Source organism: Lepisma saccharinum, chromosome 16 (genome assembly GCF_977018435.1).
Source record: "Lepisma saccharinum chromosome 16, izLepSacc3.1, whole genome shotgun sequence".
NCBI lineage: Eukaryota > Metazoa > Arthropoda > Insecta > Zygentoma > Lepismatidae > Lepisma > Lepisma saccharinum.
In genome coordinates this window covers 42,916,986-42,941,409 of record NC_139244.1, presented here as the reverse complement: position 1 = coordinate 42,941,409, position 24,424 = coordinate 42,916,986, and the positions used below count along the sequence as shown (strand labels likewise).

General features: G+C 39.4%; 1 protein-coding gene across 1 annotated transcript in view; it reads right to left on the bottom strand.

Moving 5' to 3' along the window:
* Positions 1 to 19,419, bottom strand: part of LOC146000442 (SH2 domain-containing protein 4B-like) — a 159,021-nt gene extending 139,602 nt beyond the window's left edge. The window contains exon 1 of the mRNA XM_083138080.1: positions 19,093 to 19,419. The gene's annotated coding sequence lies outside the window, so the exon portion shown is untranslated. The remainder of the gene's footprint in view (positions 1 to 19,092) is intronic.
* Positions 19,420 to 24,424: the final 5,005 nt, after the last annotated feature.

Sequence of the window (24,424 nt, the reverse complement as noted above, 5' to 3'; positions counted from 1 at the left end):
CCAAATGTATTCAACCACGCCGCACAGATTCACAACAGTTCTGGAATAACTCTGCAATCGCGATAAACGAAATATGTACATGATCCACAATAAATAACCGTCCATAGGTCTATATGTTGTTTGGTATGTCTGATGAAGCAAAGTAATTTTAGTGTAAAGTTTTCCGATATCATGAATTCCAGTCTCGTTTCTTTCTAGTCTTAACTTTTAGAAGGCAATCTCTGGATCGTTATGGCACCATCCTTGCTACAGGCAACTACAAAATCACAGTGGCGCCAGTGGAAATGTGTGTCCACACCTATTTCGAAAAACTGGTATAGCTATCGTTGATATTGAACTATCAGCAGAGATAAACTTGTCTGTCAACGCTTTTATTGTTAGCTAATCAATTCGGACACAGAGGAAAAAGTGAAAGTCGCTGATGTCACCGCGTTAGCGACCGTGACAGAAAGTTGTCGCGCGAGTCACCCTTGTGCCTGGCTCATTGCTATCGGAAACCGACGCAATGAAACCCTTGGCTGCAACAACGGCGTCGTTTGCTTCCAAATTACATATTAACAAGGTGAAAGTGCAGCTGGGTACGCGAAAGATTGCCCGCTCCTGGGCTTCATCCATCATTCATTTACTTTCCCCTCCTGGATTTCGTTTTTTGTAACTACCTCGTAATAATACGCTTCGGCACGCGCATGCGTTCCAGGCGCCGTTCGGGAGTTCCTAATTTGGCCCGTCTGCGGACAGGCAACCTGTGACGCGGCTTTGTGAACGAGATTCAGTTTTTGGTAACTTCGTTCCGGCATGAGCGCAGAGCTACTTTTGGAGCGGGAGCAGAATTCTGACAACCATCAGCGGCTTTCCTAGTCCCCCATAGAATAGTCTTAACCAGTGCCGGACTGGGACTGCAAAGAGGGTGGTGGCAATTTTCCTAGGGTTACCAGATTGCTATAAGGAAAATGTAGGACATAACGTCCCAAAATGTAGGACTTTACGTCAAAATGTAGGACACAAAACATTCGCAATAAATAATACATATTTCTATAGAACACGTTTAAAAGTAATTTAAGTTTGACACTTGTCAGTTAAAAAAAATATTTGTTAACGAATTGTTAAATGCAAAATTTCCAAATTTGTAATCATACTAAACAATGCAACTTTTACTACATGTTTTAACTGGTACTTCTCAGAGGAGCCAAATTTTCTCAAAATTTAAGGTTTAATCAAAATATATTTATGAGAGACTTTTGAAATTATAGTGACCAGTACCAAACCTTTCACAGACTTTATGAAAAAAAAAAATATTTCTCTCATGAGTGTTTTGGGCTGATGGTAATTAAAGTACTATCTCAACATTTGTATTATGACCTGTAATGCAAACAAATGAAGACTAAAATTGGTAAACCCTGTAAGTGCCACAATAATCCAAACACCATTTTCCACGTTAAACTGTGAAATGTGCCATGATTGATAATGTGGTAAACGTGAAAAGTGGCTGGTAGCCCTCTAAGTAGTTCAAAGGGCGTGTAAAAAGGCACTAGTGAACGTTCGTATGGGCTGAACACTTTCTTTCACTTTTGGCATTTACAACGTTTACCACTTTTAGGCCTCAAATATTCAGCAATTACTGTAATTTGAAATGGTTCTAGAAATTTCATCTTTTGTAGTTTATAGTTCAATAACAGTATGTCAACCAAAAAAAAAAAAAGTCCAAACTTCTTGACCTTTTTTCCGTTTTTTCTTAACCTTCATTTATTCGAACTCTACTTACGTAAAGTTGGAGTAATTAAGAAAATAAATATCTATTTATTGAAAACACCCTACCAAAAGGCCCGTTAAGTACAAAACTTAAGCTGTATTTAATAAGAGAATTAGACCTGCTTTGTCTATTAATTAATCAAAGGGGCAGAAAAGTGAAGTAAAATGAACTAAATCAACCAATCAGTCATTGTGATAGCAAAAATTCTTGACCACAAGTATAATTTCTTGATTCTATATTGACTTGTTGATTTCTTTACTTTTTCTTGATTTTCATGACTTTCTTGACTGGTAGGCACCCCGAATAACTTTGTTCTCTATAATTTACAATCAAAATATTGAATAAGACAGGGAAGCACCTTATTCCATCAGTATAAAGCCCAAGGCCAGATACCGCTCAAGCATTGAACAGTGGCATCATCCGAATGTGGCCCCCAAAACTTTGTCCATCAATTGCTTCCATTTTTCCGTTTATCCTGTAGCAGGACAAACTTTTATTTTATTTTTGGGCAATGACTGAATCAAAATAAATTTCACTAATGAGTTTGGGAGCGTAGTTCATAAGACTTGTAACTTGCACGATCTCCCTTTGTTCAACTGAAACGTGTATTTTCCTAATTCATATTTTGTGAAGCTTAAAATGTAGGACATTTATGATATTTTTCAAATTCCTCCCGGAAGCTGGACATAAGACTAAAATGTAGGACATGAACGGGAAAAACCGGACGTCTGGTAACCCTAAATTTTCCTCAACAGGGAGCCCTAAACAAATAGTTGATTGTAATTGCCTAGTATTACAGTAAAGGCTGAATTTGGATAAACATATTAAAGAAATTCAAGATATTGTTATTACCAATTCAGATAACAAATTAACAAATGTCAGGCTGTTTCACTAAAGTTTAAACGTACAACAACAGAAAAGAATTCATCACTGCTACATCTGTGATCGACTGCGAGCAGCAGGAAAAAAAGGCGCCGAATGTATGTTTTCGGATGGACTAACCCCCTACCCAAAAACTCACTCACTCACTCACTCTCTCTCTCTCTCTCTCTCTCTCTCTCTCTCTCTCTCTCTCTCTCTCTCTCTCTCTCTCTCTCTAAGAGGGCGTACCGGGATTTTGCCTGGTGTCCTAGTCCGGCCCTCTTAACCCACATAAGTGGTAGAATGAGATAAAGATCTCGCGTAAATGAAAGAAAGCTAAAGGGCAGAAGATAAAAAGACAATAGTTAAGAAGAACATGAGGAAGGAATAAAGACAATTTTTAAGCGATATGGAAAAAAAAAGGAAATACATAAAGAAACTGAAATAGAGGAAGAAAATTAGAAAAAAAGGAAGACAATTAGAACATGAGATAGGAAGAGTAAAAGGAGAGAGAGAGAGAGAAAGAGAGAGAAGATAAGGGGGAGAAGAATTAGAATTGGTAGAAAGAGAGAGAGAGGGATCCAGAAAAACGAAGATAAATAAAGACGCAGAAGAAAAATAGAGAAACACAAGAAAAGGGAAAGAGGGAAAACGGCATTACAGATAAATAGAAGGAAGAAAGAAAAACAGAAGAAATAAAATATAGAAAAGAGAGAAAGAGTGAGTGGTGATTTAGTTTATTTTACTTCGCGTTTTGTGCCACTTGGCTAATTTGGATTGAAAGATATTCTACCTCGAAGACACGACACTGTCTCGTCCAGTCTCGAAACAGACGAGAGACTGACAGCAGATCTCGATCTCGCCCCTGGTTTTATGACGCAAATGTAAAATCATGGCATTACCGTTTCAGAGACCGCTGGGACATGTGGATTGTTCATGTGTCCTCCGAGCAGCTGGCAGAAGCCTTTTGTGTACAGTTCGCAACCACCTCCTTGTTTGTTGCGTCCCGCTAACTCTCTCTGCACATCCACCAACAATGACAATTTGGCGGACAATGGTAACCGAGGGAACCTCATCTCACACTTTCCGCCGTTCACGACGCCACAAAGGCCAAGAGAAGGGAAGAACTGTTTGTGTAATATTAGGCTTTCTTCACGAAAATTGTTAAGGATTGTTCTCTTTTAGGCCTCTTTCACACGGGTCGATCTCTCGGTCAACGGTTTGACGGAACTGCATGTTGCAACAAGCATCTATTCTTTATGAAATTGCTTCACATCATAGGAACACGGGAGCCTGAAGAGAGAACACAGAGGAATCCGTACAGTGGAATGCATAAGTACGGGTAGTATTCAGAGAAGAAAACCTTTCGTTCGATCTTTTAAAATCGAGATTTGACTCTTGGGAGACTTGTCGGGACGAGACAAGACCTCTGCAGAAATGACACCAGCCAGAGACTTGCCAGACACACTTGATCACGTCCGTGAACCTGCACCCCCCCCCCCCCCCGATAGAGCGCTAACGAATTTAATATAGTGTCATTCGTTAGTCCTCTGAAAAACTGCTAACGATTTTATTAGTGCTTAATTAGAGCAAGAGTAATTTTTAAAACAAAAGCTGTTGGGGGCAAAGAAATGCACTTTTATCCTGTAGGTATGTAACCATGTGCCACAAATTCAAGGTTGAATTTGAGGCAATATCAAGAACATTAACCCTAACACTCCCATGCTATTATCTGCAACATAGTTTTCTAATGTAGGGCAGCTCGACCTAGAAAACACTTTTCTTTATGTGCCATACAATATCATTAAATATTCTACAAGAAAACTTCTTTATAATATGTACTGTAATACTGAATCTATGGCTTAAATATAAATTGTAATGTTAGGGCATTTAAGAATAATGTAAGTTTTTTGTTGTAAAAATACACTTATTTTTAAATATCAAAATGAACTCAAATCACGAAAATAGGCACTGAAAGCACATAATTTATATGCCTGTTCCCAGGAGGGAGGGGGAACTTCCAATGCCCACGCGAGAAACAAGATTTTTCTTAGTATTTCCTTATTGGGAACCTTCTTTCTTGAAAATATGGATCACATCAATAACAAGCATTACCATTTTTTCCACGAAGTAAGTGTCAACGTAAGACATTTTTCTTAGAAATAGTACCTGTGCTCGAGGAGCCGCCCCCACCGGTTAATATTTTATTTTCTTAAACTCACAATAAACTACCACCGCTTTAACGTTAACTCAGTGGAAAAATTGACCATGAACAGTAAAATTCTGTAGGAATATTATGCTAGCTATTAATCTTATTATATTTCTTCTTTTATTTCCATTATAAAACGAAAAGTGAGGTTCGTAAAGTTCAGCGTGATAATCATCTATCTGAGCTCTTTTATAGCATTTTTTATTCTTCTCAGCAGGTGAGAGAAGTGTCCTAAAACAAAGACAGGAAAGAATGAAAACATTTTTCATTGTTTCTTGCACGAACACAGGTTACTCAAACAAATGCGTTGACAGGAAGAAAAGATCGAATACGATTTAGGGAAGACAGACGTACATAATTTGGTTTCCGATTGTCTACGAACGTCTACAGAATTCCAAGTAGGGCCAAGGCTCTTTCTTAGTCAGATCTTACGGAGGCGTGGTGAATCATTTTCGTCACAAAAAACAAAAGGTGACGAGTTGCTGGCAAACCAGACACGTGCGGGAAGGCAGCGTTGTCTCCCAGAGAGAGCTAGCTATCCTCTACAATTCAACGTTAACTTAAGATAAACAATGCTATTCCACCTACACCCGAACACCGCCGTACACTGACAAATTACGCAGCGTCTGTGAAAAATGAACAGAATCAAGATTTCTTACGTGTTTGCACTTCTGAATAAACTCTTCTTTTCAGAGGGAATTTAATATCCTGTACAGGACGTTAAAGGGTACGTAGATTAGCTCCAAAACCTTATTTCTGATTACATAAACTATTTGTTTGAGTTTATCTTGAAGTCCACTTTATGCACAAAAAGGCTAATCAGGATTGGACCTACAGTTTAAAGTGGAACTATGTGCCTCCACCGAGTGCGTTGTTATCCATTTTAAAAAGAATCGGATTTGTTTTGACAAGAAAAGATTGAAGTTACTGTTGCCTAACGTAACAAGTACAGGGAGGTTATTTCAGTCGTTCACCGCCAGCGTGTCGGCCGTTCGTCGGACTCTTCATGCAACAGGTCCCGGCAAATTGCGTTCAGGAAGTCCGTAACAGAAACCGCTTGTTTTGTAATGTTTCCACTTTTCACAATTACAGTTACAATTACAATTGAAATAAGCACATACCTTGTCGCAAGGATGCTGGAAAAGGTGTCCTCGCAAATACAAATATTTCTGGCACCTTATTCCTGACATCTAATCTTAGATTAGACATCGCTACTTTATCCTCAGTTGACATTAAGGGAAGACAGCATCCCGGCGCATAAAGCAAACCGAAAGCGTAAAATGATATTTAAAAGTAATAATAATGATGATCACTAACCTCCTGTGTTATAAGAGATGTTGAAAATGACCTCCTTGAACCTTCTTAGGTTCAAGAGATCCTGTCTCTCGTAATTCCCTGACCACTTTTCTGCAAGAATTCGTTTTCACGTAATTATCGTACATAAAAACTCTCTGTTCAAGAGTATATTTGTTTAACGGCATAAGTAATGAATGAATAACAATTAACACACAATAAACACTGGCCATGAGTAGCACATTACAATAACACAGTATAAACAACACGCGTACTGATAAACGCAAACAGAAGTGAACATGAACGTACAGTGACTACGTCTGGTAGCTGACAGTGTTGCTAACCATTTTTCGGCAATGTCCCTACAGACGTAGTCAAAATGTCCCTACAACTGACCAAATGTTCCTGCTCCACGTAAAGCGACTAAAAAAAAAAAAACACCTCATGAGCATGCAAGACAGAAGATAAAATATACACATTTACTTACCAAATCTTTCTGCTCGGTGCTTCCACAATTAATGAAGGAGCGAATTTACAGTACAGGACCCCTCCCCGATTTTTGTAATATTTGGCATACTCACTAATTGAGGCCTCCTAATCACGAATTTGAAGTTAAAATTTGTGGGTCACGTGTAGAAATTTCAAAATAAGTTAAATTGAGTGGTCCGCGATCGGCACGATTGCTCATTATTTACCGGAAGATTTTGTGTTTCCAATACTTAAAAAACGAAATATACATTCATGATATTACTACGACCCCAAATTTTAACTATGTTTGCTTATCCTAACCTAACCGTACCTGAATGGTTCGTTCAGCTATCCGTCAATGGTTTGTTGGGCTACCCGTGCATGTTTTTTTCGAGCCCAAATTTTAACTATGGTTGCCTTGCCTAACCTAACTTAACCTAACCTTACCGAGAATGGTCAGTGGGGCTATCCGTGAATGGTTTTGCGCTAATGGTGATTACGAACCGATAAAAAATCTTATTTTCGTAGCACTTTAACGGCAAACGTTCATCATCGAAGACGCCATTTTCGTATCCTGCAATTTTATGATTGATGTACTGTTGCCAAATTTACCTGTAATCAAATCAGTTCTTCTACATCGTGATTGTCGCTGTCACATGTAAGGACGTTCTTTGGGCAATATACTGAAATCCATAAGTTTATTAATTAGCCCACAGCCATCCTCCTGCACACTCAACCTAACAATCTGTACAACATTAACAACTTTTTACTGTTCTCTTCCTCCATTATTACACAATTCATGCTCTCCAAGTATGAAATCAACAGTGTGGCAACGCTGTAGAAAGCGTAACTAATTGCAAACGTCAATTGTTCATATCAACAAATATGGCTACCATACTTGTATACGGAGAATCATTGCGAGAATTGAAATGCTTATTTTACAACTTCTACACGTTAATTAACATTTTTTCCCCTCACCCCAACATGTTAACTTGAGATAAATCATCACGAATAATTATTTCGTGAGTATAAGACGTAGCATAGAAATTACAGAAGGGTCCGGTATTGTAAATTCTTTCCTTAATGAATAATAGGGGTGGCGGGACAGAATTTTTTGGGTCGGGACGGGATCGGGACGGTAATTTTTTTAAATCCCGACATTCGGGACTGAAAAATTTGCAATTTCCCGACCAAGTCGGAAAATTTTCGGGACGGGAAATGTTCGAAATTTTCCGAAGCACTGGAAATCTCGAATTTTACAAGTCATTTTCACTTTAAGTGATTGTTTTTGCATTTCTAGCATAAAAATTTACAATTTTCGATAAGTTCCAAAAACTTACAATGCAGAAAACGTCGAGAATTAACGACTTTTTAAAGTGACCATTCGGTATTTCCCGACTGCTCGGGATCCCGAAAAGTCGGGAAGTCATTTCCCGAAGTCGGGATTGGGACGGTAATTTTTTTTCCCGATCCCGGTCCTGACTTTTCGGGATCCCGCACACCCCTAATGAATAACGTTGAGTCGTTTACTATTGATTATGTTATTTGAAGTCATACATGGTGTTGCTGTGAAGAGATAGATGTTGGTTGGTGATACATGCTGTATTTCCTGCAGTCTTTAACAATTTTGGTCCCATTTTATTTCCCTTTGTTGTTTTTGTATCACTTAACATTGAAAATATTCTTTCCGTTTCCACGTTAGAATGGGGCAATGTTAGCACTATTTTCGCGAGAGTGGAAATGTTTTCAAAAAAGAACGTGCCTTGAAAGTTTTTGGTAACCGATAACATGTTCCAAAATTCTGATGGAGACTTGTCAGTTAGTTCTTTTTTTTCCTCCTCGCTAAAGTATCCAGATAAACTAATACATAAAATGTAATTTTCCAAGATTGAAAAAAGTACCTACGATTTCCCTCATTTGGCAAAATCTGTCCCTACGTCCCTACGCGGGCGAAATTTAGTGAAAAGTCCCTATGCGTAGGGACATGTCCCTACGGTTGGCATCACTGCCGATACGTGCAGTTTGAAGCGCCCTCTCGCGGCTGACAACTCCCCCAACCTCCGATAAGTTGCCGGCGCTGTCGCGACAACTGAGGATAAAGTAGCGATGTCTAATCTAAGATTAGATGTCAGAAATAAGGTGCCAGAAATATTTGTATTTGGGAGGGCACCTTTTCCAGCATCCTTGCGACAAGGTACGTGCTTATTTCAATTGTAATTGTAACTGTAATTGTGAAAAGTGGAAACATTAGAAAACAAGCGGTTTCTGTTACGGACTTCCTGTAATGCAATTTGCCGGGACCTGTTGCATGAAGGGGCCGCCGAACGGCAGTCACTCTGGCGGTGAACGACTGAAATAACCTCCCTGTATATGGCAAAATTATGTAGTAGGTTATGCAGGGGTTCCCAAACTTTTTCGTTTCACGGCGGTATTTCGAGATTTTTTCGCGGCGCCCAAGTCAGGCCTATCTAACACTTGAAACTAGGACCAGGAATTTTAAATAAATTCATTTCCGGTCCAGGAGGCAAAATTAACAAGTGTAAATGGGTTCTAGACCGTAAAGAACCCTATTTATATGTGAAGTATTTCAATTCGGTCCAGGAACCATTTTTCCGGATCAATTTAAATACGGTCCAGGAACCTATTTTTAATACGCAACTTGGACCGAATTTAAATTGTGCGAGGAAAAAGGTTCCTGGACCTTTAACATCCGTGCTTGAAACACTGTTAGTGTAGTTAGGTTGTTATTTAAAATTCAAAAGTACTAAATAAGCACATATTTGTAACAATCATATCATTTCAGTGAAAATATTGGAACATATTGTAAGCCAGCCAGGGCGCCCCGGCGTACGCTTTGGGAACCACTGAGTTAAGGGATATATACTGATATTTTGATGTCACTAGGTAGGTATTCAATAAACACATACCAACAATAAACGTGTTCTTTAACTGTAACACAAGTGGCGCAACCACAATGAGGGCAGGGGGCATGCCCCACCCCCAACCTTGGATGGAAATGCATTCTAGGGGGGGGGCAAACATTGATGGCCGAGTTTGCATGCAGGGAGCAATTACCGCCCACAACTTCAAATTTTAAGCAAATAAAAATACTTTTCGTAAAATGTTCTTGCTCGCTTCGCTTCAGAACCGTAGGTAGGGGGCGGCGGGAGTTGGCCCTGGGCGCGGAACGATCTAAATTAAAATATGTTGAAAAATTCATTGATTGATTTGTGGTTTTAAGTCCACTTTACGCACAGAAAGGATAATCGAGACTGGACCTACAGATTAAAGTGGGATCCGAACCACTGTGCCATGTGCCTCTACCGGGTATCGAACCCGGGACCCCTTGTTCACAAGGCGACGATATTACCACTACACCATCGGGAAGGCACAGAGAATGCATTGGCGTCCCGTGAAATTATTTGCGCCCTATTAAATCAGTATTCATTTCAGCCTGCAAAAAAATTGCATCCAAAAATTTTCTTTGTACATAATGCATTGGAAATTACCAGACAGAGAAATAAGACTTGTCTTAATTAATTTTGTTTTAAATGCATGAACAATTGTTTTGAGGAAAGGGAGCGTGCACATTTGAGAGACAATTTATGTCATTTTTGCTGTTGATTTATTGTGAGATAGATGAATTGGTTGTGTAATGTACTTAAATAATATATGTTGTATATAATATGTATTAAAGAAACTTTGAATACGTACAGAATTTAATGTTCATGTCGCTACATGTTGCATAATGTGAAACGTGTACTGTGCATGAAAGTTATACATGTTAATGTAAAAAATAATTATATGTGGAATGCATTTATCAATCATATTCTGTCTTTCAAAAATAGTTTGTGTGCTTGTTTTCCATTATTAACGTGAAATTGAACGTGTTCCCCCCCCCCCTGATACTACGACTACTACTACTAATAATAATAATGTTGGTCCCGGTTTCGAATCCCGACTTGGGCATGGATGTTTGTGAGTGTCCATCAATTTCATCATATCATCGCTCATCCCAATCTTCGCAAATTAGCCAAAAGTGGCGCAACAAGTAAAATAAAGCAAATCACTAATAACAATAATAATATTAATGTCATTATAATAACATTATTATTATTATTATTATTGGTACGTTTATCCTGGTAATTGTCCCCCCCTCCAGACAAAGAATCGTGGTTGCGCCTCTGAGTAACACTTAAAGTGCTTTTAAAATACGGGTATTATTCGTCATTAAAACCGTAAATATATAATATGGTTATGTTTTTTTTAATTGGAGGATCTCAAGATTCGAACACAGGACCTTGCGTCGCAGAGCGCTGCAATGACCATTTCGCCTATATGAAAAATCTGTATGCATGGCCAGGGCCGGATTAAGACGAAATTAGGCCTGATGCTTGAAATCTTCGGTGAACAATAAACACGAAGACGTTATAGTTACGTCACAGCGCAAAGAATAATAGTAACTGTATAATAAGTAACGCTGTGTCTAGGCGTCTGAAATTTGGGCTCCAAATTTCATTCTAAGATTTATTTTCAGGTTAATATAGCAAAAGAAAACTCTTCAGCTTTCGGAAAATTCTCGTGTTTTCATCTGGGCCTATTTCAGGAATGGGCCTAATGCTGCAGCATCAATAGCACCCACCTTAATCCGGCCCTGTCCACGGCACATACAATGGAATGCGTAAGTATTAGCAAGCAAATTGTAAATCACCATGTTTATTCTATTTGTGTTAGCCAAGAGAGCTTCAAGAACTGAAACAAAACGCCGAACAAGCTGCTGACAATCTCTGCACAAACATACGTAAATACCCATTTCTTAAAAAACATGTAGGATGCAAATTAATGAAAATAGTCATGGACAATTTGCCGAGCAATATATGATCATCCAACTGCACAACAACTTTTTCAGGTTTGCCAGGTCATGGAATCCGGATTACCTACGTGTGTCTGGCTGTACAGATGTGGCTGGGTGAGCAGTTCTTAATCTTGCAGATTTTGCCACATAAGGCACGGAACAGGAAAAACTGCGATTTGATACCACACTTTCGAATCGCGGACCACATGACGCCATTCCTTACTCTGCAGAAAAGGTCACGTTTGTGGGAGAAGCGAGTGGTAGCGTCTTGTTGTTAAGGAGGCACCGTTACCTGCGCCAAGTGCTAATTTAACTGTTTCTTATTTTCTTTCGCTTCCAGAGTTACCAGCGACAGGGCACGGGATCAGTAGGTAGATTCGCCAGGTGGTCCCAGGAAGTGACGACGGGGCAAGTTGAGGGCGTTGTAAGCATCATTGACACGCTTTTGTTTGAAAGAAAAGTGTGTTTTAATTGCCGGATAAATTTACTTCCAAGCGTACAGTGAGATCCACTAGTATCGCTCGGCAAATTGTCCATGACTATTTTCATTTTTTTTCTCTTACATCCTGTGTGTTTTAAAGAGAGATTTTTTTTTTATGTATGTTGGTGCAGAAGTTGTCAACAGCTTGTTTTGAGATTTCCTTTAATTCTTGAAGCTCTTCTTGAGTCAAATGAAGTGCAAGAACATGGTGACGGACAATTTGCAAGGTAATACACATGGATCTCACTGTATCACAGGGTTGGGCTTGTGTGTCTCCTATTATACAGCAGGCTCGTATCGAGATTCGAGGTAGATTTTCAACTAGAAAGGGGTTTTGGAGACCAGAGCTGCGCCGAAGGTGGGCAACCGTTAATAATAATGTTGATGTTAATGATTTCATTTGTACTATCATATTATACATTTGCACTATTGTTCACAATTAATCAATAATATATTCCCCTTTTAAACAATCGCATTGTGAATATTTTGCTATTAGTTAAATAGTTTTATTTTACTTCGCTTTTCTGCCACTTTTGACTAATTTCAAAGATGAGGAAAATGGTGATGAGATCCAATGGATGAAAAGACAATCACAAAGATATATGGGCGACACAACACAAGCCACACAGATTGATTATACTGACTGTGAATTCAGACGTCTGAGCCTCGTTAGTCAACAAAATGCAGTCCAAGATATACTACGTGTAAGGGAGGTTGACATTTGGATGCCTTCAGAAAGGGTCATCCCTTACACCCCAAACAATCTCATTGTATATAACAGTGTGCCCCTACTAACAAAAAATTATTAGGGAGCGGAAGTTGATGACCTAAATAATATAGGTATATGACATATAGAATGTCCTACAAAATGAGGGAAAATGACGTAAAAATGGAAAAAATTACCATTAAATTTGTTAATTTCAGGTTAAAAATTGAAATGAAAAGGAAATTAAACAAAATGCAATCTTGCTTTAAAAAAACACCAAATTCAATTAAAATATGCAACGAGGATTTCCATGGAAACAACCCAATGATTTTAAAACAATTTAATGAAAAAGTCATATACACTGAATGAATTGGTGTGAAATGCATTAATTTCCCGCATCTTTGCCTGGTGATGTAGTGTGGTGTGTTTCTGTGGCACTGTAAAGAAGAAGAAATTATCACGATCCACGTAAGACAATTTTTGTTTAGAAATTTAACAAATTGTATAAAAAATAGGGAATCCAAAATCAGGGATGCATCCGGGAAAGGGTTCCTAGACACGGCCCCTCAGGAAAAAGTACGTCGGAAAAGTAATTTTTAACATCAGAAATTTTTGAAGCATCATACAAGCACTTTCTAAATATTTAACAATTTTTTCCACTGAACTTACAGAGAGTTGCAATACACCACCATTGTCTTTCGGAGGTTCTCAAACGAGAATCTTCTTCTGTTGTCAGCCAGACTCAAGAATATTACCAAAATGAAAGAAGTGACAAAATATGACGAAACAATACACCCAATATTGCAAAAAATGACGGGAAAATGCCAAAAATCGGGGGAAATGACCTAAAACCTGAAAATTGGCAAAAAGTGCAAAAAAACACATTTTAAAATTACCTTTTTTGGGTTGTAGACCAAGTGTAATATTGTGTATATTTAATGGGCATCGTGTCCGAGATGTCAGAAAAAAGATGACATTTCATCAACTTCCGCTCCCTACTTATTATTCTTCATTATTTTTATTATATGAGTGCATTCATGTTCCTATATTCAACTTTTGAAAAAATATCAAAATATGTATTTTAATTCACAAGCAAAATAAATCAATTCATTCATTCAATCATGTTGTTTACTTTATATGATGCCGGTGTAAATGTTATTCATACAGCGTAATATTAATTAATTCAAATTCACGCTTCTGAAAGTTAGTTCGGAAAATGTTAACCTTCACTAAAAAAGAAAGAAAGAAAATTAAATACGGATAGTAGGAAAGATTTTTTTATTTTGCATTGCACGGCTCCTTGGGAACGGTTGAGGAGGATGCATGGACAGGCAGTATGTAGAGCAAGTTTAGCAGGCGGCAAGATTTTCTGGGAATATTTAGCTTTTATATTCCGTTACGGCTGCTTCGCTCCCCTGCGGCAGATGGAAACTAACGGGCTTTGCACGAGAGAGGCCTAATGGATGTTCCCTCGCAACAGGCTTCGAACCTGTTCCAGATTTCTCGCAATGTCACCAGCTGCAATGCTCTCATATCTCCATCGCGAAGAAGCATGACTGGCCCCAAGATATTTTTTTCCAGGGAGGGGAGCAAGGCACTTCCCCCCCCCCCAAGCACACGACGACTTGATTCCAGCATTTCTGAGAGCAACTTACACACTAACCCTACTTGTAATTACCAGTCCTTTTTAATGCCATGTTTGATATTTACATCCAACCAATTTTGAAATGAGGAAACAAAGAAAAACTCATTAAAATAATTAAAAATTCATAGTTTGCATTTCTCATCTAAAAAATAGCGCATTTAAGAATATTTCAGTTATTGATTGCGTTGGTGTTTTAAGTCCACTTTATGCACAGTATGGCTAATCGGGAGTGCACCTACAGTTTAAAGTGGGATCCGATTCCGAACCACTATGCGCCTCCACCGGGTATCGAACCCGAGACCACTTGATTGCAAGGTGCCGAAGATACCACTCCGCCATCGGGGAGGCCCTAAAACAGGGTTGTTAAAGGTGCAGGAACGCATAAATTCTAATGGGTTCTATGGGGTTTCACTGCAAGACTCGAACTTTTTTCCTCTCATAATTTAAATTCGGTACAAGTTGCGTATTCTTTCATTGAAAAAAGGTTCCTGGACCGAATTGAAATACGTACTTTAAACATAAAAAGGTTCTTTATGGTCTAGAACCAATTTACAATTCCGGGCCTTTAACAACCCTGTCATTGTTAAAGATCCAGGAACACATACGTTCTATTGGATTCCGTAACAAGACCGGAGCCTTTTTCCTCGCACAATTTAAATTCGGTCCAAGTTGCGTATTGTTTCATTTCAATATAGAACTTGGACCCTATTGAAACTGATCTGGAAAAAATGTTCATGGACCGCATTTAAATTGATCCCGAAAAAATGTTCCTGGACCGTATTGAAATTGAGCCAGAAAAAAGGTTCCTGGACATTATTTAAATTGATATGATAAGACAGGCAAATTGTGTTTAGATCTACCTTTAAAATGGAGTCCGAACCACTGAAATCTCTGCACAGGAAATCAAACCCCGGGCCGTGTACACCAACATCTCCCGCTCACATCTAGGGTTGCCGGTTTTTAATAAATTAATTCATGGTCCGCAAAATGCTTTCGGGACGCCTTTTTGCACCGGTTTTTGTTTATGCTTTCAAACCTTTCCATTAAATCTCTTTCGAAGTTGTCAGAACTGCTACTATAGTCAAATATTGTCAGACTTCAAAATTTCGTCTTCCTGCGTTGGCAACATTGTATCTCATTCAGAGACAAGACTCCCAAGGTGAGGCTAGCCTCCAAAATTCGCCTGGTCCTGTCCGAACCAAAGGTCAGGCACTCCAGAAATGGTTAGAAGCCTCTTGTGTGAGTACAGTACCTGCCATGTACAGACAAACACCTGCTGGAAGAACAAACGTACAATGACGCCAGAGGTACCGACCGGTACTGCATAAAGCAACACCGACTACGGAAAAGTAGGCTACAAGCCAAAGCAACTGTCTGTTTTGTTTTACAGTTACCAGGGACAGGAGTGTCGTAGCCTTTTGGCCCTTGGGCACACGATCAAGACATGGAAATATGAACCAGCCCTGTTAAAGCTTTACCACATCCACAAACCTTACTCGGTTTCCATCCAACGTATTTTTACCGTGAGAAAATGAAATCCCACATACGCAAAGGTTGATTGATTGATTTAGTTTATTTTACTTCGTGTTTTGTCCCTCTTGGCTAATTTGCGAAGATGGGATGATTGATGAAATTGATGAATGGACATTCACAAAAAACCAAGCCCGAGCGGGATTCGAACCCGGGACCCTTGATGTCGCAGCGCGATGTACAAACCACTCGGCCACAGGGCAGTGTTGCCACAATATGAGGGCACAATTTCCCTTTCCAAGGGGCAAAATTTCCCTGTATGCACCATTTTCCCCTTCACCTAATTAAATTATATTATATTTATAGTAGTATTAATAGCAGCAGCATTATTAGTGGTGGTGGTGGAAGCAGTAGTAGTACGTAGTTAAGTATTCCTTTGAATAAAAAATATTTAATTTTTTTTTCACATTTCAGTTTCTCACTTCCTGACCAGATGTCCCAGGGGAATCCATTTATTCGTTAATCCTCATGACCTCATCGTTACTATTTATCCAAAGATGCATAAAAGCAACGTACAATAACTTAAAGGAACAGAAACAAGTAGGAATAGGAAAATAAATAAATAACATAAAAATGTCGATATGAAATTCAAAATTAACTTTCCCTTTTGGCTAAAATTTCGGTCCGAATTTCCCTGCAAAAGGGAAATTTCCCTTCATGTGGCAACACTGCCACAGGGTCCAGCCCTAGTGTTCTTGTGTAATCCAGCTCCGCCATTCCTAACAGTTCAACTGATTGTACTTGAAACGTAGCAATTAAATTGCTATGGTGGGATGAACGACGTGCATGAACACCCAACCATGCCTCGGCTGGGATTCGAACCTGAAATCAGTACGTGTACAAGTAAGTTATCTCTCTTTCTATTGCCTGTCAGTAAATTGGTCTGTTATCATCTCAATTTTTCATTTTTTTATGTACCTTGTACCACAGTTGTAGGTCACTTTCCTACCTATCGAGGTTAATCGCAATGATAAGGACAACTGATGAAATGGATGAGAGGACAGCCACAAACAAAACAAGGATTCGAACACATGACCCTCTGGTTCCGCTCCACAATTTAAAAAGTGGTTCTCAGGGAGAGACTCTTTGCGTAACGAAGGGAAGGGGTGAAGCTGCACATAATTCTTGGGCCCATAAAATGTGACAGTCAAACCGGCAAAAACAGTACAATTCCAAACGAGTGGTCAAGATGCCCCACTCACATTCGGAATATCATGGAGTCAAGCCCAGCAATGAGCCACGGCGGGTGAATATATCGTGATTTTAATCACGCCAAGCAAATGCTACTAAGCCAGAGCTTCCAGATTCGAACCCTGGGCAAGGAAGGCATGGGTATATAATTTCATCATTCCTTCTCATCGGCGCGATTAACCCCAGAGGTAGAAAAGGGCGTAAAATAACCGAAACAGACAGAGAGATGGGGGGGGGGATTTTGACAATGGCTACCGATACCAAGAGCCGGAGCCAGACAAGAAGTGAGTGGGGAGGCACAGAACATTTTCCGGTGGGAGCAGTCACAGTTTTAATATGAATCTGAATACCATACAAAATTCATATTTCGGCTAAAAGGGCATTTATTTAGTTCGTCTTATTTGCTGGGAATAGGTAAAGGGGGCTCCTGGGAAGTCCAGACCTACCAATAATTATAAATTAACGAAAGAGAAAATGACGATCTTCTACTAATCGTATTAAAAGCGATCGTCTCTATACATTTATCCGATCACACCCTCCAGACGTCTAAATCTACAGCAACAATTACAATTAACGTGGATGTATATGGCGATGCCCCTCCCCCGCCCCTCATGAACAAAGCGGTGACCGCCCACTGAAATCTAAACTTCAATGACCCTTCCCAAAGACTTATAGGACTTTTAGCAAACCTTCAACCTACAACAGCTACTCTCTTATCTTCTACATCGCCGCTAACCTAATGGTACAACTAAAAGCGACAAAGCAACAATACTTAGTTTGCAAATCTATAGTTGTCACTAAAAATCCATATCGGCCCACCGCTATTTTCTACTCACCGCGTGAGTAGGTTAGTTTAGTTGATTTAGTTTATTTCACTTCGCGTTTCTGCCACTTTTAGCTAATTGCGAAGATGTGAATGAATAATAAGATGAAATAGACGAAGCCACAATCACAAACATATGTGGACAGCACACAACAGAGAGGATGATACTGGCCATGGGTCCATCCAGACGCCAGAGCCCAGTTAGTCTGCAAAACTCAGCAGCCTTACCAGATACCAGGGTATATGACGTGGTGTGAGTATGTTAGGAAGGCTTGGTTTAATACTTTTAGAGAAGTGTGTAGAGAAAACTGCAAATACGTGACGTTAGATATAACCATATGTTATATAACAGTTACTCCTACCAGCATATCTCCAAGTCGGTAAAACTGCCTATTGATTGGTTGATTTGCTTTATTTCACTTCGCTTTTCTGCCACTTTTGGCTAATCACGAAGATGGGAATGACAAATAATATGATGAAATTGATGAAGGGACACTCACAAAGAACACCCATGCCCAGGCCGGGATTCGAACAATATTTCACATACTCAATAATTTAGGCCTCCTAATCACGAATCTGCAGTTAAAATTTGGCGCTCGTGCGAAATATGAAAGAAATTGGGTAAGTGTCCGGTATTGTAAAATCATGCCGTAATTTGTGGCATATGAAGTGGTAGTTTCTAACACACACACACACATGAACAAGAGAATATTTCAATCATGGCATGAACAGCGAAATGTGGAGTCACGGGTCAATCTTTATGAAATAAGATATTAAACATTTATCATTTTTCCGAATACTTGCAAGAGACATATCAATTACGTTTATATCCCAAGTGCAATAGATAAAAAAGATTATACAGATTGTTATCTGCCTGCAAAGTTTTCTAAATACATATATAATTTGGCGGTTTTTAAAATCTATTGAAATAAAACTTCCTCTAAGATATGAAAATTAAATTGTGGGGGTGGGGTGGAAAAGGTCGGGGGCAGTGTTTGTGTCCCCCTACCTCTATAACGACGTCCCTGCTCTAGCTGTAATATGGTCCGCGACCAATCGACTCAAATAGCTACTGGCCAATCGTGTATATAAAAGAAGTTTGGGTGCTACTGGTTTGTAACATGAATCCATAGAAGGTTACCAGTTCAAATCCCACTTTACTATCCTTCTAGAAACGTCATGGTTCTTTCCACGAATCTTGTCACGTTTAACATATGCAACATTCAAAATTCACAACGTGCAAACAACAAAATGTCCAATTGAATTCCATATACACTTACCTTTTCTGCTAGATGTCAGACGTAATATTTCCTTGCAGATTCCGCAGCTAGTTTCCAAAACACACTGTTGCTAATATCTCCTTGTCACATTCTTCTGTTTCGAAGGCATTCTTGCGAACCAATACTATTAGAAAATATTTACCTTCCAATCTAAACTATTCGCTGGCAAAATAGGATTCCTTATCGACACGGAACATACAAACAAACAAGCGACACTTCTGAAGACAAACTAGCTGTAGGTCATGTCAACGAAACCACCCGTTGCTGGATTCCGCACGCACACGGAAAATTGGACAAGCTCCCGTGCCCTACTTCGACACTCGGACAACACTGTTGCACTGATTCATCGCATCGCGTCGCATCCTCACGCCGCTCTGAGATCACGTCACGTGGTTGAAACGAGCCAATCGCAGCGGTCTCAGCAGAAATCTGTTCGAATCAAAGAGAATGGGTTCTTTTTGGTTCGAATATCGGAGTGCTCTTCTGGCAAGAACGTAGATTCGCTTATGATTGCTTTATTTATTATCTTATTATTTTGTTTATTACTTTTCCGGTTGATATCCTGATGTAAAATGGATTTTTCTGTATTCAGGACTTTTCAAATAAATAAAATGTTGATATGAATCAGTCTACTGTGGGCAGTGACGTGCGGTGACGTCGACACTTGGGGTAGCAGTCAGTGGCGTGCTCAAGGGGGGGTTGGTGTGAGTCACACCCCTCCTCCCTTTAGGGCCAGTATTCCTTCAAAACAGAATGTCAATAACAGGAAAAGATTGCAAAATTATGAATGAGTACTAGAAAAAAGTACACGTAACCCCCACCCACATTCGAAAATAAAAAAACTATTTGATTTGATTCTAAGCCAGAGATCCTGGGTTCGAATCTCGGATTGGCCATTTGTGTTCTTTGTGTGTGTTCCTTCATCTATTTTGTTGTACCAAAGGTGGCGGAAAAGCGAAGTAAAATAAACCAATTTGAGCAATGAATCAATGATTTGATTTCATTTTTGGTACTTAGCGTCGCTTTTTGTCACATTTGGTTAATTGTGAAGATGATACGATGAAACTGATGAAGGGACGAGCACAGGGAACGCCCATGCCCGGGTCGGGGTTCGAACCCGGAACGCCTGGTGTCGTAGCGCGCTGTGATAACCACTCCCCCGCGCTTGGTTGATTTGGTGACAGAAAACAAAACACAACACACTTTTTTGTAGTTTCTTCAATGATATTCATTTGACTTTTTGAGTTCTGAGATACATTTTTCATTCCAAATTATTTCATTATTCACTGCAACACATAGGACAAGAATGCGCACTCATCACGGGTTCGAATCCTGGCCTGGATTGTTCATATGAGGTCCCTTCACCAATTTCATCATATCATCACTCAATCCACATTTTCGCGATAACCAAATGTGGCAGAAAAGCGAAGTAAAATAAACCAAACCAACAACAATATGAACACGCGTTCTCTTGCCCAAATAAATACATCCGTATTTATGACTGTTACAGGCCAATATATTAGTATATTTAAATAAAACACTACTAAAACGAGAGTCAGAGAGAGCCTGAGCACATATTTGTAATTTAATCATTATATATTCCATATTTGAAAAAGAAAAAAAGAAAGAAAGCATAACATTATTGTCTGCACATAACACGTTCCCATTTTATAAATAATAAAACTACATCCAATATTATACATACACACATATTGTACAACGTGTAAAAGGTTGTGTAAATACAGAGAACATAAGTACTGCAGAAAATTTTACCCTGTGTTCTTTAGAGAATTTACAAAAAAATTATGAGAAACCAATCCCCTATCTGTCCTATAGGAGATAGACGGGGGGACCTGAAAGCCTGGGCTTTCAACCATTGCAGCGGGGGGCGTGGGGGCAAGGGAAGTAGAGGTAGAAATCTTCCTTTTCCTTGGGCCGGCCGTTTCTACCTGGAAACTGGCCTGGCTGAAGAAGAGCGAGCTAGGGTATCCAGCCTGCTTTGCCCGCGGAGAACACCGATGGACGAGAAGTGCGTGGAAAAGAAGGTGTTGCATATGAGCTGTGGTGGCTTTAACAAGACAATAAATATTGTGATTTGAATATAATTCGAGATGTGAGATTGATTGATCTATCTCTGCTAGACTAGCTACTCCTCAGTGCACGTCACTGACTGTGGGCTAATCAGGACTGGACCTACAATTTAAAGCAGTGACGTGCGGTGACGTCGACACTTGGGGTAGCAATCAGTGGCGTGCTCAAGGGGGGTTGGTGTGGCTCATACCCTTCCCCTCCTTTAGGTCTCAGTATTCCTAAGAATAGAACGTCAATAACAGGAAAAGATTGCAAAATGATGAATGAGTACTAAAAAAAAGTACACGTAACCCCCACCCCCATTCAAAAATAAAAAAAATATTTGATTTGACTACTAAGCCAGAGATCCTGGTTTCGAATCTCGGCTTGGCCATGGGTATTCTTTGAGTGTGTCCCTTCATCAATTATATTGTATCATCTTCGCGATTAGCCAAAAGTGGCGGAAAAGCGAAGCAAAATAAACCAAATCAAGCAATCAATCCATGATTTGACTTGTTTTTTGTTACTTAGCGTCGCTTTTTATCACATTTGGTTAATTGTGAAGATGATACTATAAATTAATGAAAGGACAAACACAAAGAACACCCATGCCCAGGTTGGAGTTTGAACCCGGAACTCCTGGCGTCCTAGCACGCTGTGATAACCACTCCCCCACGGTTGGTTGATTTGGTGTTTTAAGTACACTTCGTGCACAGAAACAAAACAGGTAACATAACACACTTTTTGTAGTTTCTTTAATAATGTTCATTTGGCTTTTTGAGTTCTGAGATACATTTTTCATTATTCACTGCAGAGTACAACACAGGAACAAGAATGCAGCCTCATCACGGGTTCGAATCCCGGCCTAGATTGTTCGAGGTCCCTTCATTAATTTCATCACATCATCCTCATTTTCGCAATAACCAAATTTGGCAGAAAAGCGAAGTAAAATAAACCAAACCAACAACAATATGAATGTGCGTTCTCTTGCCCAAATAAATACATCCGTTGGAGGCCAAGAGATTAGTATATTTAAAAAAAGAAAAACTACTAAAACGAGAGCGAGAGAGAACCTGAGCAAATATTTGTAATTTAATCATTACATATTTGAAAAAATAAAATAAAATCAAAAATAAAGAAAGCATAACATTATTGTCCGCATGTAACACGTTTCCATTTCATAAATAATAAAACTACATACATATTGTACAACGTGTAAAATGTTGTGTAAATACAGAGAACATAAGTACTGCAGATTTTTTTTCCTTGAGTTCTTTAGAGGATTTACAAGGGAATCAAATGGAAACCAATCCCCTATCTGTCCTATTGGAGATAGACTGGAGGACCTGAAAGCACGGGCTGTCAACCATTTCAGCGGGGGCGAGGGGGCAAAGGAGGTAGAGGCGGAAATCTTCCCATTTCCTTTGGAAACCCGTTTCTACCTGGAACTGCTAAGGCGGAAGAAGAGCGAGCTAGGCCAGTTTTGTCCGCGGATCACACCGATGGACGAGAAGCGCGTAAAAATCACGCATCAAGACGATGCTTATCACTTTCTTTGACAGTGATGGCATGATCCACAAGGAATTCCTGCCGGAGGGAACAACAATTTTTCCGCCTTGGCCTTCTTCCGACGGGGTGATGCAGGAGAACGCCATTCCATGCTTTGGCGTTTCGTTTCAGGGTCGTACCTCACACACCAGCTCTCATCCTCTGTAGCAATGCATTGCAAGAAATTTGGATCTGAATCCTCCAGATTTCTTTCTCTTCCCACGCCTCAAAATCGCTTTGAAAGGTCAGAGATTTGAGGATATTCCGGACATCCAACGGAACGTGACGAGGGTCTTGAACACCATCCTGAAATAAGACTTTTCTAAAAGTTTCCAGGACATGTACAGCCGTTCTCAACGGTGCATAGACATGGGAGGGGACTACATCGAAGGACAGTAAGGTAGGTTTCATTAAGAATTCGTCTACTTTCGATATTCAGGATCATTCACCGAACTTTATTGTCAGAGGTTGTATACTATATACAGTGACTCAAAAAAGTATTCAACTCACCACAGGCTTCACATGGAAACATCTACAACAAGCAGAAAAGGAACGAAGATGGAAGTATATGTTCACAGAAGTTTAGTGCATACTATTGAGGTACAAACTACACAATCGCAAGACATCAATCTTATCGAGAATGTCTGGCATATTTTCGAAGAAAGAATCCAGAAACACCACATTATCAACAAATATTACCTCAAGCGCGTTTTGTTGGATGAATGGGGGCAGATTACCCAACAAACAAGAGATACCTTGGTGAAATCAGTCCCACAACGGTTGCAGGAAATCATCAAGAGGAAAGGGGATCCAAGCAGGTATTAAGGATGTCACACACACCTAATATTTTATGCTTCAAGTATTACAGTTGAATATTTTTTTGAGCTCCAATTATGCCTCTTGCCTTTTGTTTTTCTGTGCTCCTTCTGTCAACAACTACTAAAGCTGTTTCTTCTCTGTGTAGTTTGTGTCTCAATAGTATGCACTAAACTTCTGTGCACATGTGCATCCATCTTCGTGTCTTTCTGCTTGTTGTAGATGTTTCCATGCGAGGCCTGTGGTGAGTTGAATACTTTTTTAAGTCACTGTGTATATATATTGAGAAAAGCACACATGGTTTTCTGTTTATTATTATAAAATTTGCATAAATATTCTTAATTTATTAGAAATGTATGCTAATTTTGAAGATTTTGTAAACCGGTATAAAAAGCTGATATTTTCAGAAGAGATTAAGCTCTACTTCTCGTTCTGGGCTCATTTGAAATTTTATTGAATGAAAAATCCAGCAATTTGTAATATGAAAGTTGTGAGCAAACATATATATGTTGATGTCTAAAAAAACATCCCTGCTCCATTTCATCTAGGAATGGTATCGAAATGAGACGAGTCAAGACTTGGCAGGGGATCGTCTTGTCTCGTGTGTGATAAGTGATGAGGTTCGTCTCATTATCGTCTCCAGTTGTGAAATTTTGATATTAAATGCCGGTAGTTATTTTCTGTGGGTTTCTGAAAGTTAGGATACAAAAAACCATGGTCTCTTTACCGTCTTTGTTGTCTGTGATGCGTCAATTGCCTTGAACCGAAAAGAGAAATCGCATTAGATTTTGTCTTTTCTTGGTAGGTGTTGAGAATAGGCAAAGCATAACGACTTCCCGACGTCGGAATTACATTTAAAAAAAACTGTATGAACAGTCACTAATTTCCCCTTTCAAAT